Source organism: Nomascus leucogenys, chromosome 5 (assembly GCF_006542625.1).
Source record: "Nomascus leucogenys isolate Asia chromosome 5, Asia_NLE_v1, whole genome shotgun sequence".
NCBI classification, from domain to species: domain Eukaryota; kingdom Metazoa; phylum Chordata; class Mammalia; order Primates; family Hylobatidae; genus Nomascus; species Nomascus leucogenys.
In genome coordinates this window covers 99,283,153-99,306,818 of record NC_044385.1, presented here as the reverse complement: position 1 = coordinate 99,306,818, position 23,666 = coordinate 99,283,153, and the positions used below count along the sequence as shown (strand labels likewise).

Below are 23,666 nucleotides of genomic sequence, written 5' to 3'. Positions count from 1 at the left end.
ATGGCCTCAAGCTACGTCCATCTTGCTGCAAAAGACATGATTTCATTCTTTTTATAGCTTTGTAGTATTCTATGGTGTATATACACCACATTTTCTTTATCCAGTCAACTGATGATGGACACTTAGGTTGGTTCCATAACTGCTGTTGTGAATAGTGCTGCAATGAACATAGAAATGCAGGTATCTTTTTAAATTTGATTTCTTTTTATTTGGGTAGATAACCAGTAATGGTATTGCTGGGTTGAATGGCAGTTCTATTTTTATTTCTTTGAGAAATCTCCATGCTGTTTTCCACAGAGGTTGAACTAATTTACATTCCCACCAACAGTGTATAAGTGTTCCCTTTTCTCTGCATCCTCGCCAACATTTGTTGTCTTTTCTTTTTTTCAATAATAGTTATTCTGACTGGTGTAACATGGTGTCTCACTATGGTTTAAATTTGCACTTATCTGATGACTAGTAATGTTGAGCATTTTTTCATGTATTTCTTGGCCACTTGTTTTTATTCTTTTGAGAAAGTCTGTTCATGTCCTTGTATTTCTGAAATTTATTTTAAAATCTATAAAATGAACATATTTGTGACACAGAAATAGCCTTCTAGAAACCTGTCCTAAGGAATAACTGGAAAAGGGTGCAAAGATATACGAATGTTTATTAAAGCTATGTTTCTAATGATCAAAACTCTAAATAACTTGTGTCCATCAGTAAAGACTTGGTAATACAAATTGTGGAGAATACATTACTATTCAGTCATCAAAATGTGTGTTATACAAAACCATATGGTGATTTGGAAGATGTTCATGATAGAGTGAATGGAAAAATGGAGATTATAGAACACTGTACAGTTTAATCTTATATTGCAAAGCTACATGCACCTGTGTATGTGCCCGCACACACACACATATTCTGAGCCCAGGAGGGCTTGATGGCTCCATCTTTCCCTCGTCTTCTTTGCATATTGGTTTTTACTGTTAAAAGAACTTTGGTTGAGCTGGAGGAATAGGAGCTGATGAGTACACAGGTATCTGTAGGCAGGAGAGTAAAATCTGTAAGCAAGAGAGTAAAATGAATAGAAGTAGTGGCATTTGACTTATCCTAGCTCTTTTAGACTATCCCTAAGATCCACTGGAAGGAAGAATAGAGTTAGATTTTGAGGGAGCTATTTTTGTAAAACCTCTTACAAGTCTGGACACTAGCACTACTACTTAAAGGTTCAGGTGACAAAGTAAAGAACGAATATTTGGACATGGCCATTTACTCCATTTCTGCATCAAATCTGATGCCACAGGAGAGGACACAAATGGGAGCCACTGGCAGCAGAAGCAGTAATGGACACTGGAATTCAAGGCTTCCATGGCACAGGACCTTATGAAACAAAAGAATGAAAATAGACATATTCGCAACACAAGTAATCTACTTTTCAATGTCCCATTAATATTGTACAGTGTTTACAATTACTATTATAGCACTGAGGAATTTTGATTTGGGGAAATATGGATTTAATAGCTAATATGACATCACTTTAGTTTGTCTGTAACTGTGTTTATTTCACCTTTGTTATTTTTCAAAAATAGTTTCCCTACGTATAGAATTCTAGGTATGCAGTTATTTTGTTTTAGCAAAGATATGATTCCATTGTCTTCTGGCTTACATTGTGTCTATTGAAAAATCAGGTATAGTTTTATTGTCTAAGGTAACTTATTTATAGCTATTGTTTTCTTTATCTCTGGCTTTGTCTTTCTTTCTTTCTTTCCTTCCTTCCTTCTTTCCTTCCTTCCTTCCTTCTCTTTCTCTCTTTCTTTCTTTCTTTCTTTTTCTTTCTCTCTCTCTCTCTCTCTCTCTCTTTCTTCTTTCTTTCTTTCTTTCCTTCCTTCCTTCCTTCCTTCCTTCCTTCCTTCCTTCCTTCCTTCCTTCCTTCTTTCTTTCTTTCTCTTTTGAGATGGAGACTCACTCTGTTGCCCAGGCTGGAGTGCAGGACACAATCTTGGCTCACTGCAACTTCTGCCTCTTGAGTTCAAGCAATTCTTCTGCCTCAGCCTCCTGAGTAGCTGGGACTACAGGTACACACCACCATGTCTGGCTAATTTTTTTGTATTTTTGGTAGAGATGGGGTTTCACCATGTTGGTCAGGCTGGTCTGGAACTCCTGGCCTCAGGTGATCCGCCTGCCTTGGCCTTCCAAAGTGCTAGGATTATAGGCGTGAGCCACCACACCCGGCCATCTCTGGCTATTTTTTCAATATTTTCTTACTGTTGTTTTGTTTTGTTTCAGTAGTTTTACTATGTTGTGACTCTGCAGTTTTCTTTATGTTCCTTTTGACTTCATAGTATTTCTTGAATCAGCGACTTGAGGGTTTTCATCAGTTTTAGAAAACTTAACACCATTATTTTTGCTATAATCTCTCTTTTCTCATTCTTCTCATTAGGAATCTAATGACATACAGTTTAGACCCTTTGACCATGTGTACTATGTCTCTTACATTCTTTGCTATATTCTCTCTCTCTCTCTTTCTCTCTCTCTCTCTCTGGTCATTTTTCTCTGATTTGTCTTTTAGTTTACTAATTCTTGTTTATCTCTTTTTAGTATTTGATTAAATATATCTTTGAAGTTCTTTGTTAAATTTGTTGTATTTTAATTCAAGATTTTCTACTTTTTTTCATGGCTTTCAGTCCTCTGTTGAAATTTTTACTTTATCATCAATTATCTTGAATGCACTAAACCCAGGTGTTTTTAAGTCTATTTTGATCAATTTAATCTCAATCGCCTGTAGGTCTATTTATATTGTCTGTTTTTTTCTTACTCCTGTCCTTTAGTTTAGCTGGACCTGACAACTATTGATTACATTATAACTATTGTTTATGAAAAATTGTAGAGGCTCTGCATGATATGTGGAGAATGTATTTCTGCTTCTGGCAGGCAGTTAGAATAGAAGCAGATCATCCTAATTTAGTCTGGTATCAAGGTGATTCTATGCTGAGTTGTAATTTTTGGGAATGCTAATCTGTTTCTCTTACTCCTAGGTGTAGCCCTACCAGGTATTTACTGCAAGTCTAGGATGTTTATCAAGGTCTCTCATCCTTAGCAAGCTTTGGACTTCATGAATATTATGAGACTTTTAAAAGCTCTCCTTAACTTCTTAGCCTCTCAGTCACTTTTGTTTTTTTCTTCTCAGCCTCTAGGCCTTTTGGAAACTGTCTTCCTAAAAGGAAAAGCATCACCAAATGTTTAGCTCACTTTTTTGGTGTACCTTTTTTTGCACTTTTCTGCTGTCTGGGATCTTGTTCCCTCTTCTCTTGACTACGTTGACAGGCTTGAACTCCAGTTTTTGTCTCTTTAGCCCCTTGAGATTCCTGACAACTTTGACCAGCTTCTCTGCCAGTTAGCCTCATGTTTCTTTTCAGCTTCTGAGCTCTCAGACATGCCCTATTCATAAACTGGCAAATGACTCAAAGGAAAAAGTAGCATGAGATGTTGGGCTCGCTTTCACATGCTTCCCTTCCCTTTGATGTGTTGGATCCCCAAATCCTGGCTGCATTGAGAACTTTCTGCTGCATTCAAACAGGTTTTATTTTGGTATTTTATTCATTTTTGAATTGTTTTTATGGTGACAGCATCTAATAAAAACTAGTCATTTATAGCAAGGTGGGGATATCCTCTCTGAAGGGGAGTCAAGGAGTTATATGTGACTCCTCTCTTTCTCACACACCCCACTCCTAATCTCTCAGCAAATCTTGTTGGCTCTACCTTCAAAATATATTCAAAGTCTCCCCACTTCTCACGATCCCCACTGTTACAACTCTGGTCCAAGTCACTTTCACATCTCACCTCATTATAACAATAGCCTCTTTACTGTTGAACCTGTTTCAATCCTTGCTCTCTACAATCTATTTTCAACAAAAAGATTGAACAATCTATTGAAAATTTAAGTCACACTTAATGTGACTGACAACACTACAATGGGCACCCATTTCACTCAGAGTAAATTTCAAAGCTGTTATTGTGGTGTTACAGGTTGTATTTTCCAAAGATAGCCACATAATATCTTTTGCCTCACATACTTTTCTAGAGCCTTGTCATTTACTCATCAAGAAATGGGGTCTATGTATCTTCCCATTGAACCTGCACAGACCTTTAGGCAGACTTGATCAGTAGAGTATATCGCAAGTGATGCTCTGTGATTTCCAAGGCTAGGTTACAGGTGCCGTGCATTTCCTCCTTGCTCTCTTGGGAAGCTCACACTTGGAAACTAGCCACCAATCTGTGATGAAGCCCAAGATACCCAGAAAGAGATAATAAGGAGTAGAAATGAGGTCTATAACCCATAGTTTTGGCTGAGATCACAGATTACAGCCAGCACTACCTTGCCAGGATGTGACTAAGCTGTCATTTAAGCAGATGTTCCAGCCCCTAGTCAAGCTGCTCCATGTGATGCCATGTGGAGCAAAGATAAGCTCTTTCCACCAATCCCTGCTTAAATTGCAGATTTTGTAAGCAAAATAAATGGTTGTTATTGCCACTAGGCTTGGGGGTAGTTTGTGATGAAGAAATAGGTAACTGACATACATAACCTACAAGATCCTGCATAATACGACCCCTAGATACCTTTTGAAAATCTCACTTCTTCTACATCTTATCTCATCTATTTTACTCTGAACATGTTTGAATGTGCCAAGCCTTTCCCTACCTCAGGGCCTTTATGCTGTTTCTTTTGTCTGCCTCGAATATTTTACCTCCTTTTATCCCCAGGCTTTGTTCCCTTACTTCCTTCCAGTCTGAGCTCAAATATAATTTTATCAGTGAGAACTTTTCTAACTTCTTTGCTTTTCTCCATAGCACTTCTCATCAACTTACATATTACGTATTTTATTTACTGTGGTCAATTGTCTGTCTTTCCCCATAAGAATGTAAACTACCTGAAAGAGCAAATTTGTTTTGAGTCCCAAGTGTTTTAATGAGCAAATAATAGGGAATCAATAAATTTTGTAGCAAATAAATTTATTTAAAATTTTGCTTTGTTGACTATTTCTGTCATTAATCTCTTTTTTGATGGACGGACTCTCATTAGTCATCCCTCTCTTTTTGAGACATCCACACTCATGGACAGGTTTACATACAGACAATGGGAATTCCTGAGAAATCTGTCTGTAAAATGTATTCACTCTTCTTGAAGATATTTAATTTGTTTTTTCAAATAAGTACATGACCTTAGTTTCCTAAGATCAAACTGCATTTACTAAGTCTTAGAAGTGACTGGGAATCTCCTTTAAGCTCCTGTTTTGTCAGCTCTCTTTTCTTCACTGGTCTGGTCCTTTCTCCCGTCTTGTCAGTTTAATCCAGTGGTAGCTTCATTTTTTATCTTTTAGGAAGGGATAAATTGCTCTTGCCTACATAGTCTACGTCCCATGAAAGACCAAAGTCTGTAAAGTTCCCAGAGTGCAAGAAAACAGGTTTTTTGCAATCACTGTCTGTATTTTTGCCCTCTATTTTTCCATCTACTTCCCTGTCTGGGCCAGAAAGCCCCTTTTTGTTTTCGGTGGATCCTGAAAGTGACTTTTTAGTTAGTTATCAAACCTGTCCTTCTCTATAGTACAACCATATTATATAGTCTTTTTACCATAGGTAATCAGAATAAATAAGCAACGCTCTCAATTTCTCCCCTAAACATTGAGGAGTAAAATCAATAGAAGTCATTTGACCAGATCAAGCACATTTCCATTCTACATGTAATTTGCTGATGTGTTTGCCAAGGGCAAGGTCAAAAGGAAGTTGCATAAAAAATGACTGAATCTACTTACTTGCTCTTTTTTTAAAGGACCCTTCTAGAGAACATTTGCCTTCGGCAACAGACTCTGAATGTCACTGTCCTCTGGAGCTTAAGAACCAATATAATCATAGCATCCAGCCACTCAACAAATCCCAGCATCATACTCCAAAAGAGCTGCTGCTTCCAGTTTCTTTATTCTTCGTAAAAAATATGGATAGGGATTTGTTTGATAAAAGAGCTGCTGAAATAGAAATAAAGAAATCTTCCAGATCTGATTTTGATTCTTTGCTTACTGTGAGATTAAAACACTCCAAAAGTAACTTTGCTTTTGTCCCTAGATCCCTTCTTAAGTCAAGCTGTCATTCTAAAACTGATCTACTGGATCAAAAATATTAAATACGAAGAAAAATCGAGACAGATTTGCCAAGTGGTTTGTCTGCCTATATCAAGTAACAGAAGTACATTTGTGCTTCGTATGGAGACGCCATCTTCTTAGAGAGATGTAAGTGAATTAGCATTGGAAAAACATGTATCTGACAAGACAAATTTGGGGGCCTGACTGACGTAACATTTAAAGTGTTTATAGGAAAGAATAGCAAAATGAATAAATTAGAGAGCAGCAATTCAGTGTAATTGAAGAGTTATGGTTATACCTAAGAACAAAGATCAGAGACACAGAGAGGACTTCTAGCAGATGAATTTCATACCTTTTTAAACCTAAGAAATATAGCAAGACCCAACTTATCACCTAAACATGCCTCTCTTATATCCTGGTCTCTTTTTTCATGATTGTTGGGGCTTCTTAAAAGATTGGGTGCCTGCTTCTCCCAGGAGTGATAATGTTACAAAATCTTTTCACGGATGCAAGCAATTTGTTCAAAATAAGGCCTTCAATCTCAACAGTTTTCCAGTCTGTACCTCAACTGGAGAAGAAAAGGACTATCAACTGAAGTTCTGCTGATTTTAATATAAGGTTGTGAGAGCAGTCATTTACTGCTCATCCCCTTATATTTCTGTAACACTTTCCTTAATTTCACTCCCAAGGCTGTGAAGCTGTGGGCAGAGTCTCTGTGTTGACAGAAACTTCAATTTGTAGTTTCTAAGCGTCTATGTCCACTATTTTTTTTATAAGAAACTTCCCATTTTCCCCCATACTTATGTTAAGTAGAAAAAGTGGATTGATTTTTTCTTTCTTTTTTAGATGGAGTCTCGCTCTGTCGTCCAGGCTGGAGTGCTGTGGCACTATCTTGGCTCATTGCAACCTCCACCTCCCAGGTTCAAGCAATTCTCCTGCCTCAGCCACCTGAGTAGCTGGGATTACAGGCGTCCACCACCATGCCCGGGTAATGTTTGTATTTTTAGTAGAGACATGGTTTTACCATGTTGGCTAGGCTTGTCTAGAACTCCTGACCTCAGGTGATCCACCTGCCTTGGCCTCTCAAAGTGTTGGGATTACAGGTGTAAGCCACCATGCCTGGCCCGACTTTCTTTTTATTAAGAAGAACTCACTCTGAAAGAGAACTGTAGGGAAGAATCCTCTGTAGGGGTCACCTTTCTGTGATTCTCTTTAGTCACTTCACTGGTGCCCCCTTACAGCACCTGTGATCACGGCTCCCCTCTGTGTGGGCTCCTTCAAGTAATGGTTGGTAATAGTGCTTCCCTATAGCCAAATCTTCTGAGGGTTGCTACTGTTCTCACTTCCTCATACAGCCAAGAACTGCTGGAACCCTCTTTGTTTCAGCCCCACATAAACAGAATCACTTGTACTCCATTGAGCCCACCAGCACCATATAATTTTTAGACAGAACGTCAACAAGTCCTATAAAGTTAGATGGGGAAACTAATCTACATGATACTCCAAGATATCACACTTTTAACAGCTATTTAACACTCATTTGTTAGTCTCATAGGCAAATCATAGATCCTCTAAATGTTCTTTTAGCTCAGGGTGAGCTTTCAGATTCCCCAAAGGTGTCCCAGCAAGGGCAAGGCAGTGTAGAGCCCTTCACTTCCTCCTAGAAGTGGTGGACGCCAGGTGAGTATTTGGCAAACAAATCACAATCCTCTTCAGACATTCCTCCACAGAGCACAGGAACAACAAATATCCTAGGCCTAACAAAAATCTCCAGGTACCCATCATTCCACATGACAGGTATGCAAAATAAATTCTTTACATCTAATGATACATCTAATGCACCCGCACACGTGTACTCTGCAGGGTTTGCCTCTGTGTGTGTAAATACATAGAAAACATTTGCTGTTCAGATTTATGTGACTGTGTGTGTGTGTGTGTGTGTGTGGTAAATCCTTTGAAAGCACCATTTACTCTTTATCTCCCTCCCCTATTACAGTTATAGCTAGATCCCAAAACTAAGTTCAAGGTTTATATCTGAGGTCTAAGTCACAAGCATGATAATAAATATAGAATATGGAATAGGCGGCAGAAGAGTCTACAGAAAACTCACTGACCTGAGCTTGAAAAAAGGTTTAATGTCTGCTGTGTCATGGATATAATTCTGATGTTCAGGTTTGATTTACTTATTTAAAAGTAAAAATGACTATATATTAGGTTGGTGCAAAAGTAATTGTGATTTCTTAATGGCAAAAATCACAATTACTTTTGCACCGACCTAATATTTTCAGTGGGGTCACAAATACACTCGAACTACACTCCAATGTGTAGGAAAAAAAATGGGCTCTCTTTATTTTTTCCTTTAACGGATCTGATTTCCTTCCTGAGTCCCCACAATGCACAGCCCAATTCAGTGTTTTCAGATCAAATAACTTAAAGTCTCTTTAGACAAATTCTCAGTCTCATTTGGATGAAAGCATTGACTTTTTTTTTTCTGACCTCTCTTCTTCTCCTCTTAAGGACAGTGTTGGGACACAGAGGAAAGTGTGGCTCCAGCAACCTCATGGTGGCGGAGGGGAGCCTGGGTCCCCAATTGCCTTGGGCTATGTCTGGAGTGGAGACAAATGTTGCCTAACTAGTCCTGGCCTCGTGTCCCTGCAGAGTCTTGGTGTCTGCTTTTGGGGTCTGATGCTTGTGTAACTTGTGGGCTGGTTCCTCAGCTTGACAGGGCCTAGCCACACTCTATCAAGACGTGGCTCCTCTTACTTGCTTTATGGATATGGTTATGACTCCAAATTTGTCCCTGTCAACTCTCCAGCTCATGACATTAGCAACTCTTTGCCCCACCAGGGCCACTCCAGCCAAAGTTCTTCATTCCAACTCTCAGCCAACTGTGTGCCACCCTACTCCAAGGACAGAGGAGAACTCCAGGGCTCTGTAAATTCCACTTATGACTCAATGCTGTGGTGTGTGTGTGCAAACCCTCTTCTTACAGGCAATATTATGCTGCACCCCAAGATTGCAATAGATAGTCTACCAGGGGATATCCTCTCAGATCCTAATGGGAAGCTTGGCAGAAGCTCTCCTGCCCTCTTGTTTCCCTTAGTGTATTTCAAGTGCTTTTCATCACTTCTTGAACTTCCAGTCCAGAGAGGAAAGGCTGGGATAGTTTGCATCTCATTCTGTTTCTTCTCGCTCTCTCCATTTTTCTCTTCTCACAATACTTGTACTAGAAAAGAAATGCATACCTCTCCCTCTTTCTGTAATGGCAATTACACCTAAACATCTAGGCTCAAAATAATAGATTATTTCTTAAACACATATGCATTCCAGAGTGGTCTTAGGATGGAGGTAAGGTAGTGTTTCAGTTTTCTACCAATACATAATAAATTACCCCAAACTTAGCAGCTCAAAATAATACTTATTTTTATTATATTTCAGAATTGTGGGATTTAGTATTCAGAAAAGGCTCTATTGCACAGTTCTTCTCTGCTCTGAATGATCTCAGATGGGGAAGCTCAACTGGGACTGGAGGATGTCCTTCCAGGACAACTTACCCACGGGGGTGGGCAAGCTGATATTGGTTTTCGGGAACCTCTTAACAGGGCTCCTTAGACTGCCTAACAATAGAGTGCCTAGGTTCCAGGAAGCCTAGATGGGAGTTTTAAGGTAGCATCACAATGGTACTTTATTTATTGAACAGTCAGGTCAATGAGGTCAGCTTAAATTTAAAGGGAGGGGAGGAGTAGACTCCATATTCTGATGGGGAATGGCATGTGCCCATAGGTGAGAAAGGAACTGATGGCAGCCATCTTGGAAAATAAGTTGCCATATTTTTTATTGAGCTCCATGTAGTCATTCAGGGACTCAACCTGTAACTTCTAAGGTCATCCCAGGGGTTTCCTTCATCCCAGGCATGTGGAAGAAGGAGGGAACATATGCAGCACATTTTTGAACATGGCCTGAAAGTGGCACATAGCACTTCAACTTACAGTCGATTGACTAGAACTCAGCTACAGGGTCACACCTGACCTCAAGGGAGGCTGAGAATGGAGCTTTTCTGTGGATCTAGAAAAAAGAAGACAACAGAGTTCTTGGTGAGCAGAAGTCACAGCACACTCTGTAGTCAGGTCAGCCAGGCTAGCCGTTGTTATGATATGCAGGAACTAAGAAAGTTTAGAAAAGTTTATCTTTCTTGGCAATGACTGACTTTCAAATCTATTTTCCTCACAGTGAGTTTTCTTAAAAAAAAAAAAATCTATTTGGACAGTCAGAGATGAGCAATGAATGACTTATTGTACTGTGGCTGTTTGCCACGCTGAGTGGAAAGCTCCAGAGCCGCAAGATTGACAGGGAGTGAAAACGCATCTGAGAAGACAGAACCTGTTCCTATCTTCATCATGTATGTTTACATAATAAAATCATATGCATGATTATCAGATGACTGCATACACCAAAATTTTGTTGGTTTGAAAGAATTGAAATATTTATTTTGAAAATTGGTTTGCTCTTGAACAGCAATAGTAGATCCATCTCTAAAGTCCTCAGGCACCCTAGAAGCTAGAGAAATAATTATATTCACCTTTATAACCCTGTCTCCCTCCAGAGAGCAAATATTTGTTGAGCAGCTACTATCATCCAGGCACATTTTTAGATACTGGGTATCCATCACCAATGACCGAATCCCTTTGTTCATAGGGGCTACATTCTATTGTGGAACTTACATTCTGGTGGGCATATGCTCCAATATCTAATGAAGTATTCAAAGTTCAAAAATACTTGTAGAATGTGAAGGGATAAAATTATTATAAACTCTAAGATACAAGGTAATTTTAGGCTCTTTATGCTTTTAGAAAAAAAAACAGCATGTTGAATCTGAAAAAAATTATTTAAAAAGTAAAAAATTTGAGTGCTTACTATCTATGCACTTATTACTTATGCAAAAAGTATTAATATGATTACTAGCCATCAGAAATATGAAAATATCCTGAGATCAGGCATTTTTCTCGCTCTTCCATCTAATTGCTACTCAATAACAAATTATTCTTATTAATAAGAGATAGAGTATACTACTGAAATGAATACAAACATTGTAGGAAAATATTGTTAAAACATTTCTTAACTTAGAAAAGGTAAAATAGGTCCTTCAAAATTATTTTGGTAATTTACAAAATTTCTAAATAGTGTCATAATAACTTTATGTACGTAATTATTCCTGTGGTTGTAACTGCTTTTGTAATCAAGTGATTGTTTCAATAAATATGTGAATCCCAGCCAGACTTGGTGAACAACAATAATGAAATCAGCACATAACCCTCTAAAGACTACTTTATAACTCTCTTCCATACATTCCTATGCATCTTTTCATTTTTTTAATGCCAGTTAATGATTTGTATGGAAAGTGAGGCCATTCTACACAAACTTAAACTCAGATAATATTTTGAGGTTTGCAGATTAAACCACGGAAAATTAACATTGGGAACACTCAGTATTATTCCATCACTTAATTGCCATGTCACCCTGCTCTGTAACTGTCTGCTCCTTAATCATTTACCATCTGTTAGATGGGAAAACTTCCTCCATGGTTTTATAAAGATTAGATAATAACTATAAAGTAATTTCTGGAGAAAAGCTTTTGGCAGAGGTATAACAGGGATAGACAATAGTTTATTATTAACCGACAAGATGGACTCCAACTATCCAAATCATGGGAAGCAGTAATGGCTAAGAAGTCCAGTGCATTAGATTGTGCATAATAAATGTGAGTTGGTAAAGGTTAGGATAAACAAAGAGTGTGATGGACAACACTGGCCCTGAGCTTTTTATGCCCCATAGATGTCTCCTAATTAAATCTGATACATAAGTCCCGTGGCAGTCATAAAGTAAGAAAAACATTGAAAATATGCTTTCAAGCATAAGCATTTAAACTTCTTTGGGAAACAGATTAATTAAATGCACTTGTAGGAAAACGGAAGGTTTAGGAAAGAGTTATTCCTGCTACTCCTAGCCAGTATTTCCAAGACCAATCAAGAGCCAGGGAAGAAGTTGTGGAGAATAATACACAGAGGGAATACTGTACTTCGGAGCTGGAAAATTTCCTCTGGAGTAGGTAAGTCGCCAGCATGATTTTTTAATAACAGTCCTTTGAAGGATGAGTAGCTCCCTTGAAGGAGATGAGATCATTGAATCAGAAACAAACTGGGGACATCTGACCTGAAAGTGAACTTAGATTAGGGAGTGAGACTATAGATTAGATCACCTCTCCGAGAGCCAACCAGGTAGTCTTCATCGGAAAAATGAAGATATAATATGCTTATAGCGCCAGTATATTAATTGGCCTTTATATTTATTCCAAGAGAATCCCAAGGAAAACATGGCAATATCTCAAGAAGTCAGAATCCCGGGTAGGTTGGTGGACACAGGTGTGTGTTGTAGGCGTGTTTTGCAAAAGTTTCATGTGACTGTTTTTACTTAAAGATACTGGCTCACATCCCTATTAAAGGCATCCCATTTTTATTTCTTTTGTAAAGAGAAAAAAATTTTGGCAAGAGAATTATCAACCATATGACTCCTTTAGGTGTAATATTTGCTTAAGATGTGAAATACACTAATGAATGGTAAGAAGCCTTCTACATAGGAAAATTTAGTCAATAAATGTTTATATGGGCACCTAATATTTGTAAGGATACTGTGTTTGGTTTGTAAAGTATAAAAGAACAAATAAGACATTTCCTCTCATTGAGCTCACATTTTAACATAGATAAGAGTCTCTGGATAATTAGTTCTGTGAGATGCAGCATAAATATATGAGTTATATATATGCAGTATGTATACATATATATTAGAATCAAGAAAAGAATGAGCAATATAGAATGGAGAAACATGTCATAGAGTAGATGAAATTTTAAGCAAAACTTAAAGAACAAATAGGACTTCTAACAAGTAGAAGAAGGAAAGAAGTGTATTCAAGGCAAAACAAAACAGTCAAGGCAGGTAATCTGAAAGTTCATTGTTTATTCTAAACTCAAGGACTGGTGCAGTGTGGCCAGATTATAAAACTATGTGGTGAAGTGCAAAGTCAGGGGCGTGTCTACCATGAGGTGGAGTTGTTACTTTCCTTTATTGCATACATAATGGAGGATCTTTAAGGGTTTTTGAGCATAGGAATGGCATCATTAGATTTGTGTTTTAAAAGGATTAAATGGTAGTGTGGTGAATGAATTGCAAAGTAGAGAGTCTGTGATTAGAATATATTAAATACTTATCAGGTTAATTGGATAATATACAAGAAAACATTTGATAAATTTATAAAGAACCAAGCTAAGTGTAAATTTCTATTATTTATGGTCCAGGAAAGAAATGATAAGTACCTAAACTATGGAAGTGTCAAAGGCATTAGGAAATAGCAAATGTTTGAGAGACGTTTTAGAGGTAACAATAATAGTAATAACAGTGAACATTTATTAAGTGGGTGCTATGCTTCCGGCACTGTTTTAAGTGCATTCCATGCATTATTTCATGTCATCCTTACTATCCTTTAAGAAGAAGGAACCATTTCAAAGATCTAAAAACTGAGTGGAGAGATTGTGTAACTTGCTCACATCTCATGACTAGTAAGTGGTGAAGTCAGGAAATGAATTCAGGCAGCCTGACTCTAGACATGCTCTTAGGTCCAATTACACAAGAAGATGAATTTTATTAGTGGCTAGGGGATAGAAGGAGTGAAAATGATCTACAGTGGCTGTCTAAAAGTATCTTTTGCAAACACTAGTTTTTCAGAATGTTAATTGATGTGATGCAAGAAAGGGGATAAACATCAAATAAAATACTGGGATAAACAAAATAAACATGCTTTCTACTGCTGGAGATCTAAGAGCTTTTAGAAGTTTAATTTTCATTGAAAACCTCCAAACAAGTGTTACATAATATGTAGAATTTCCAAGACTTATTTGACCATAAATCTCTTTTATAATTTAATCTTTTAGGGGATAGTGTTCTGGAATACAATCCAGAAACTGTTGATGTGGAGATCCTGCTTTGGGCACAAGATATAGAGCAACAGTGTTGTGGATAAAATGGTAAATTTGGTTTGGATATCTTGAGTGTCAAGTGCCTCATGGGAAGATTCATAATAGAATATTGTCGATTTGGGTCTTAAGAATGCACCAGAATTGGAGAGGTAGATGTGTAACTCCCGCATAGGGGGGTGACAATGAAGACTCGAGCTTAGCTCACTAAGGGGAAGAGAGAAAGGGAAGACCAAGGAGTTCATTTTGGGTGTTGCCTACTTTCAAAGTCAGTTTGGGCAGGGCTTGGCTGATGTTTAATTGATATTTAAAATTGATAACATTTTGTTCAGTTATTTCTAATGGCGAATTGTCTGTTAAGTTTCAGCATATCCACATGTATAATTCAAGCCATAGATTTTTTTAATAACCGTATTTCTCCAGGATAATTGACCAAGTAGGAACACAAATTTCTTAATTTATTAAAATATTAGGCCAGGCGCAGTGGCTCACACCTGTAATCCCAGCACTTTGGGAGGCCGAGGCGTGTGGATAACCTGAGGTCAGGAGTTCGAGACCAGCCTGACCAACATGACGAAACCCCGTCTCTACTAAAAATACAAAAATTAGCTGGGCATGGTGGCAGGTGCCTGTAATCCCAGCTACTCAGGAGGCTGACGCAGGAGAATTGCTTGAACCCGGGAGGTGGAGGGTGCAGTGAGCCGAGATCATGCCACTGCACTCCAGCCTGGGCGACAGAGCAAGACTCTATCTAAAAAAAAAAAAAAAAAAAAATTAGCCTGGTTGATCTCTTTTCCCTTAGACGAGATGGTCTCTAATACGAACACAGCCATAGCTCAACTTTAAGTGCAATGATGTAGACTCCTGGTTAGCATTCCAAATGTAACTTGCCCCCATGACTGCCTTTTATAAATTTAAGGGAATATTATTTCCTACATATGAAAATATCCTTAAATTTTAAACAAGAGATCTCCTGTTAATTTAATCCATGGCAACGAGATTTTCTCAAACCAAATTGTTCCAGGAGGATCTATTTTAGCTGCAACATCTGTGAGCCATTCTAAAGGCTTTCAATAAAAAAAAAAATCATATAATATCTGACTATAAACAATAAAAGCCAAATTGGATTGCTCTCTGGAAAAGGAATTTCAAATTGTGTTTTAAACCTACCGACTTTTGGGGGGAAAGGTTTAAAAAAATTATATTTAATTTACATAAAAACAAATGGCTTTAGGCAAATGCACTATTCAATCCTCAATTTTGTTGAGGACATGTTTTCAATGTAAGGCCAATGTTAACCTAAAACAAGATAAAATTAAGGAGAGAGAATAAGTTTAGCTATTTTTTTTTCACATTCTCTTAACCCCTCTCCAGTTCATTATTTTTTTTCCACATTCTCTTAACCCCTCCCCAGTTCATTTTAGACACTTTTGCTAGATGAATATACCTAAAGCACAGGGTTTAGTCTTGTAATTTCTCTGCATGCAAACTCTTAATGGTTCTCCACCATGTAGATATTGAAGTCCAGACCCCTTAGACTAACATCAGGGTCCCACAGGCCTAGGCTTTTTTGTGGCTTTTTTTTTTCTTTTTCTTTTTTTTTTTTATTTGAGGTGGAGTCTCCCTCTGTCACCCAGGCTGGAGTGCAGTGGCACGATCTCAGCTCACTGCAACCCCCACCTCCCGGGTTCAAGCGATTCTCCTGCCTCAGCCTCCCAAGTAAGTGAGATTGCAGGTGCCCACCGCCACACCCAGCTAATTTTTGTATTTTTAGTAGAGAATGGGTTTCATCATGTTGGCCAGGATGGTCTCGATCTCTTGACCTCGTGATCCGCCCTCCTCGGCCTCCCAATGTGCTGGGATTACAGGCAGGAGACACCGCACCTGGCCTGTGTGGCTTTTCAGTCTGATCTCCTATTGCTCTGCTTCTTGCCTGGAAGATTCCAACCAGCTCGACTGCTTGTTTACCATATACAAACTCTACATTCCTCATACTGCTTCTTTGCTTCTATTTTTTTCTTTTTTTAGATTTCTTTCTTCACCAACTCCAGCTAGAGGTAAATCGCTTCTTCTCTTATCTCCTCCTTATTTCATATAGAATTCCTAACACACTTAACCATTTTCTAACTTGTATTATCGCTCTATAGGAAGGCTGCATGGTGTGGTAGAAAGATTCATGCAGCCTTGAGGATCAGCCAGACGCCAGTTTCATATTCCATCTCTGTGTCTTATTAGCTAAGTGGCCTTTGGCAATTCTCTTAATCTGGCTGAGCCTCAATTTTCTTATCTGTAAAATGGAGATGAAATGTCATCTGTAAGATTTTTCAGCATTCTACTTGGCACACAGACATTAATATACATTAGTCTCATTTTCAATAGAGCTTAATCCTGTGTTTGCTTTCCAAGTAGGTATATATCATCTCTACTAAAAGACTGTAGAATTGGAGAAAAATTACCTACTTAATTTGGCTCTTAAAAGAGTTTTTAAAATAATGTATACAAAGCATATAGTTTAGTTCCTGGCACAGAGTAATCATAATAAATGGCAGCTCTATTGTTGCTATTATTTTTTAAGAGTATAAACTTCTCTAAGTAATGGCTTGTGTGCAATTCATCTTTCAATTTCTGCCAGGGTTTAGCAGTGTTTAGTTGATGCTTAACTATTATTCATGGAATGTATACTTCCATATTTTTGGAATCAAGTTTGTAAAGTGAGAAATAATGATTTCAGAAATACCAAAGATAGGTCTATTTGGTAGGTTTTATTTCTAAAATAATCCAGGTGCATTTGATTAAATTTGGTGCCCAATTCAACACTCAAAAGCATAAAGAGCAGAGCTCCAGAAGAAAACATCTTTAAAAATGTCTTTTTAAAGAAAATTGTGATAAAAAATACACACAACATAAAATTCAACTATTTCTAACTGTACAGTTCAGTAGTGTTAAGTATATTCACATTGTTGTGAATACATAATTTACCCTTAAACAACAGAGGTTTGAACTGTGTGGGTCCACTTATACACGAGTTTTTTTCAATAAAAGTTATACCAAGTGGGCTGAGCGCGCTGGCTCACCCCTGTAACCCCAGTACTTTGGGAGGCTGAGGCAGGCAGTCACAAGGTCAGGAGATCGAGATCATCCTGGCTAACACGGGGAAACCCTGTCTCTACTAAAAATACAAGAAAACTTAGCTAGGCATGGTGGTACGTGCCTGTAGTCCCAGCTACTTGGGAGGCTGAGGCAGGAGAATCGCTTGAACCCAGGAGGCAGAGGTTGCAGTGAGTCAAGATCGTGACACTGCACTCCAGCGCGGGCGACAGAGTGAGACTCCGTCTCAAAAAAAAAAAAAAGTTTACACCAAGTGTGCTTACCTCTCCTGTCTCTCCTTTCACCTCTCCTGTCTCTCATTTCACCTCGTCCACCTCTTCCGCCTCTGCCATTCTTGAGACAACAAGACCAACCCTTCCTCTTCCTCCTCCTACTTCACCTACTCAACATGAAGATGATGAGGATGACACCTTTAGGATGATCCACTTCCAATTAATGAATAGTAAATATATTTTCTCTTTCTTATGATTTTCTTAATAACATTTTCTGTCTCTACTTTTTATTGTAAGAATACAGTACCTAATACATATAGCATGCAAAATATGTGTTAACCGACAGTTTATCAGTAAGGCTTCTAGTCAGCAGTAGGCTATTAGTAGTTAAGTTTTTGGAGAGTAGTTAAGTTTTGGGAGAGTCATATGTGGATTTTTGACTGCACGGAGTGGGGAGGGGAAGTTGGCATCCCTAACCTCCATGTTTTTCAAGGGTCAACTATAGTTCTGTAGTTCTCCAGATCTTACAAATCTGGACTCCATACTCATTAAACAACAACTCCCTTTTTCTCCCTCCCTGCAGCCCTCAGTCACCTCCATTCTATTTCCGGTTTCTAAGAAGAAAACATTTTTAAAAGGAAGAAGAAAACATTTTTAAAAGGAAAAAAAAAACAAAGAGGAGAATTCTATTATGAGTACCCCATCCATTAATTATCACTGGAGGCGAAAAAACAAAGAAAAATAAGAAAACAGAGAGATGTCCCTAGCACACGGAGCCTGTCACATGCTGAGTTAATAAGACTAAAACTTGGAGCAAACTCGTCCTTGGCTGGGAAGCCAGAGATGAATATCAAGCCCTGTCTAGGAAGCAAGAGGGGAAGTAATGCAGGAAGGCCAGAATCAGTTTCTGGATATTAGAACAGAGCAAGGCCAAGAGCTGAATTAGGGGTGAGACCACAACCACAGTCCAAGGGCTATCATGAGATTTCAGTAAGAAGACAGGGAGGAAATGGAGAGAAGAGATGAAGGAAAGGGCAATAAACCTAATTCCTGTGGGTGGGTCTGACTCTTGGGCATGTTTTAAAGGACTAAACATGGGCCTCTTGGGCAACACTGGGCGGTGCCTTCTGGCACGTGCTCCAGGTTGCTGGGATGGGCAGCAAATGAGGGAGGACCTCTTCCTACCTCTCCACTTGACTAAGTGGTGATTATAAGAACTGAGGCTCACAAATATTTTCACCTGATTTCATTAATATAGACATATTTTTTGGAGGAGTCAAGGGAGAGGCTTGGAAAAAATAGGATTTATCTGGGTCACGCCCACTTTCAGATGGGCCTGCTGGGAAAGAAGATGCTTAAGGAAAACAAGGCAGAAAAAACAAAAAACAAAAAAAACTTCTGAACTAAAAATCATGAGTCCTAGATTGTTTTCCAACTCCACCCAGTCTTTTTATACATGACCTTTGGCTAGTCCAATCTACTGGCCTTTGTGTTCCCCTTAGGATCAATTTCCTTAAAATTTTCAAGAACTTTGTATATCAAGTTGATTCACTGAATAAAACCAGATATATTCTTACCCTTGTATGGTGACTATTTTGATTCTCAAAACTATTCCACAGTCATATTAAAAGTTAACACTTGGTGGTACACATATCTGAAAACTAAGGTTAGCCCAAAGAATAAAACAAAATGAAACTTAATAAATGATTTAGCTGCTGTAACTAAATCAATTTCTTGATCATGAAATACTTAAGGACAAACTTTCTTTTTTGTCCACACCCATCTTCCTTAGACTACCATGGTGGTCTGCATGGGCTAAGAGGACAGTAGTGGCCTGGAGTGTCCAGACAGCAGGCTCAGAAGACAGATGGGAAGTCCCCCCTCCCCATTCCTTCTGCCATATTAGAAACACAGTGATGAAGGGACACACATAGCCCTTTGAGTCTTGGACCTTACAGTCTAATGCAGAATAAGGGAGCTTATATTCTAATATAAAAGAAAGTATTAAAAATAATCCAGAAGAGAATTAAAATGGTGATATCTCATGAGAAGTTCTAGGAAAGTAATAAAACAGAAATAGTGATATACATTAAGAAGAGAGATCTTTAGCGAAGAAATGCCCTGGAATGCAATATCAAGTTTTTTAAAAGTAAGCAAGCATGTGAACATGACTTATTATATTTTAATGCCTGGCTTCTAATTTTGTCCATAGCAGCAGCATGGTGTTTTACTGTACAGTCTCTGGACGACAGATGGAGGTTGTCTCCACTCACCTTGCCACTGGTCTGCCTTGAATTTCTCTTTCCTCCCTCCTCACCTAAAGTTCTCACTTTCTTGCCCCGCTGTGCCTTAATTTTCTATTGCTACTCTAACAATTTACCATAAATTTATTGGCTTAAAACAACACGAATGTATTACTTCACAGTTCCAGAATTCCAATGCAGGTCTTACTGGGGTAGAATCAAGGTGTTGACATAGCTGCAGCCATTCTGGAGGCTCTAGGGGAGAATCTGTTTCTTCACCTTTTCCAGCTTTTAGAGGCTCCACCTGTTCCTTGGCTCATGGCTCCCTTCCTCCATGTTCAAGGCCAGCAATCTAGCATCTTCTTGACCCTCCTTCTGTAGTCGAATCTTTTCCTTTTATCACAGCTGAGAAAAGTTCTTTAGTTTTTAAGACTCAAGTGATTACATTGAGCCCTCCTGCATAATCCAGGACAATCTCATCATTTCAAGATCTTTAACTTAATCACATTGCAAAATCACTCTTATCATGTAAGCTAACATATTCACAGTTTCCAAGGATAAGGATGTGGATATCTTTGAGGGCCATTATTCCGCCTTCCACACTGAGATAACTAGAGCTTTCAGGTTTCCCATGGGAGAATTAAAGCCTATCATCTCTGGAAAAACTTTCATTCTCTCAACTATTGGCTAAGAATTATGGAGAAAGTAGAGAAATAAACACATTCACAGTAAGGTTGTAACGGCTGGCCCAGTCTATAGTTTCTTGCGGCATTTGATTACAAATGTTAAAAAAACTTCAATGGGTCATATTTCTGGCTATATTACAGGTAGGCATATACTTCTTGATTTCAACTGGACTGTTCTCTTTTGAGTAGAGTTATCTCATAATGGGGACAGAGAAGGGAAAAAATAAAACTTGTAGACTTTCCTCTGCTGTGGGGAGAGGCGAGAACTACTTTGATTTCTCTCCCCAACACATTTTGTTTGGAGATGAGGTCCAAACAACCTTAGTAAAGGCCAGGTTTTAGCATGTAAATGAACAGAGCAAACTCCTTGTGAGAGAAGTTCAAAATAGGGAAACTGTGCATGAAATAGAAATACCTCTTTTAACTCTGCCTTGTCATAGGTTCATCAACTTTACAGACCCTTTGATCTTTTTCATATGCTCATGACCATTTCTGACCCTTAGCTCTCTCCTTCTCACCCTGCCGCTAACAAGCTAAGACTGGAGAAGTAGGACTATCTGGCCCTCTCTGTCAAGGAACTCAGAGCAACTTCCTATTACATTGCATATCTTTTTCTCAATTCCAGTTTCCATATCACCTTTTCCCGCACATCAGGAACAATCTATAACCCATTTCAGCACCTAACAGAGTACTTGGCTAATGATACGTTCACAATAGATATTAAATGAATAAATGAATAATTTCTGATCTAGGAAACTGAGCTGTAATGACTGTGTGGCAGCAGCTACCATTGACTGAATACCTACTTCTTGTACTGAGGGAGCTTTCCCGTATTTTCTAGGTCTTCACATATTTTATCTTTTTAATCTTCCCACCAATTCTATGAGGTTGGTATTATTGTCTCTATTTTAAGATCAAGGACTTTAAGAAACTTCTCTAGGATTACACAACTAATAAGAGAGCCAGGACTTAAAGTGAGATCTGTCTCACACCTAAGTCCACTGTTCTTCCTGACTCTGTGCTGCTCTCTTCCTCCTTACCATCCTGGTCCAGTGAGAAATTCAGATAAGCATTAGCTAACAAATCTCGTCTTAGCTTGATAGTGGCAGGGTGGGGAGGAGAGAGCTAAGGGTCAGAAATGGTCCTGAGCATCATTATAAGCAAGAAATACTTTTAACTGCACTGTAATGATTACGTGTGGTATTCAATATGGGTTAGATGAATACTTATGGCTGTTTTGATTGCTCTCTTTATAGAGTTATTATTTTTGCCTACGTGTATGATTGCTCAAAAGGTGTAAAAACTTTAGCCAAGAATCAAGCAAATTGCCAAACTTTATAACTAAATCCTGCCTGGGTTGGTCTTTTAGAGACCCTATGTCATCACCTACTGAGGCTTCCTCAAACCCTGCTATCTATAATTCAGAATTAAAAAAAATTTCTAAACTATAAGAGAAAAAGCTGACCAAGAGGATTTTGATTTCTGGGGTGCCTATTTTAAAATTCTTCTTGAAATATCACTTTTTAACAAATAATTTTTGTGTTTCTGATTTGCCAGTGCTGCCAACATGGGTTAAGAGTGTCCACCGGGTAATCTAGCACTGGGCTTCGCTATTAAGTTGCTATGTCTTTGGGTTTCTAGAGGAAAACTGGGAGAAAGCTGGGTGGCCAAGTGAACTGTGAAACCCAAAGACCTCTTGAGGTCACTTCAGGTTACTTCAGTACTTTTTTTTTTTCCTGCTCATACCATTTGTTCATATTCTTTCTTAGAAAAGCTAGGTTTGTATTCTATGTCACAATGGATGATTTTCCCTACGTTTTAAACTCCGATATCTGTTTTAAACTCCGGGGAAAACTGTTCCTTGTTAGGATCGATGCACATTTTTCTTCCTTGGGTTTTGCATCGGTAAATTTCTAAAGATCCCTTTTCCGTAGAGCTTTCAAGATGAATAGCCAGTTCATAAAAACTATCAAGTGGCTTGCAAATACCAAGAAATAATTCAGTCATGTTAATCTTTTACATGCAAATTTTGTTTTTTGTTATAGGAGTGTAAAATATGTAGTCATATGAAACCCCTTTGGTTATGTATTTAGGGATCCCAGGAGGATACGTTGGATGAAAACCAATATTCACTCTAACAAGCACTTACTGAAATTCAATTAGGTGCGAGGAACTGTGGTAGGTACTAAGGACACAAAGATGAAAATGATTCTCCAAATTGATCAGCCTGGACATTGTTTCCCTCTGAAATCAATAGATTAATCATTTTTTAAATTTCTTGAGGCTTACATAAGTAATTCTAATTTTCATAAGCTCATATGAATATTCAGTTATTTGTGTAATAGTCTTATTGATAAAGTAACTTGGATATAGAGTGCCAGTGAGAGTTACTGGATTCATGGCTAAGCCAATGTTTAACTATAAGACGATAAAAAACACAGCAGTAAAAACTGAATTGGGCTAATTCATGATAAATAATCTCTGGGGTATTATCTGAAATGTTTTCTGCCTACACAAAAAAAGAAAATAAAGAAACACATTTGCCAAGAGAAGAGGAGGCTTGGAGGTAAATGGAGCACAGACTCTTCATCTGGATAATGTTTCTGTTCTATTAACATGCATCTGCTGCACTGGGAATGTTGCTATTTCTTTTTGTTAGAGTGATGGCCTACATGTTGCCATGAGATGATCAGGAGAAAAGTTTTAGAAAAATGAATGTTAGAAGGCTACGGAATAGGGTCAGAGAGAGGGAGAACCTAGGGAAATTGGTGGAGGCATGGGAATATACCCAGAAACTGGGATATATGGGGTGGGCAAGGAATTAGAGAAAAAGAGTACATAAGGATAAGAAGGAGAGAGAAGTGAGAAAAAAAGAAAATAATGAAATAGAGTGAAAATGATAGGAAAGATACTACACAGATGAGAATGAGGGGAAAAGGGAAGTTAACGGAGGAAAAAAAAGGACAAAAAATGTTTAGAAGTGGAAGACAGAGGCTTCAATGAGACAGAGTAAAACGCTCACAACACTCTCTCTAGTGTTGGATTTTAAGATCCCAAGTCTATTGTTGCCACAGCCAATTAACAGCACTAGTTATGGGCCTATCTAACAAGGAGACAAGTTCCAATTCTGTGCAAGAGCACTGCTTCTCAGCTATGTCTATGTGCTAAGCAGAAAAACTCGATCCCAGTAGTCGAGGAAACCTGTCTATGCCTTGTTGTCATCTTAGCCTTCAGCCATGGCTTTATTTGTGAAGCTTCGGGAATGGGACAGGGT

The 23,666-nt window shown here is 38.3% G+C and overlaps 1 long non-coding RNA gene across 1 annotated transcript; it reads right to left on the bottom strand.

Moving 5' to 3' along the window:
• Nucleotides 1–632: 632 nt before the first annotated feature.
• LOC105739807 lies at nt 633–22,602 on the bottom strand. The gene is made up of 3 exons (XR_001115789.1): nt 22,542–22,602; nt 1,259–1,365; nt 633–1,025 (listed from the first exon to the last, which is right to left on the bottom strand). It is a non-coding gene; the product is annotated as an uncharacterized LOC105739807 (long non-coding RNA).
• Between the last annotated feature and the right edge of the window lie 1,064 nt (nt 22,603–23,666).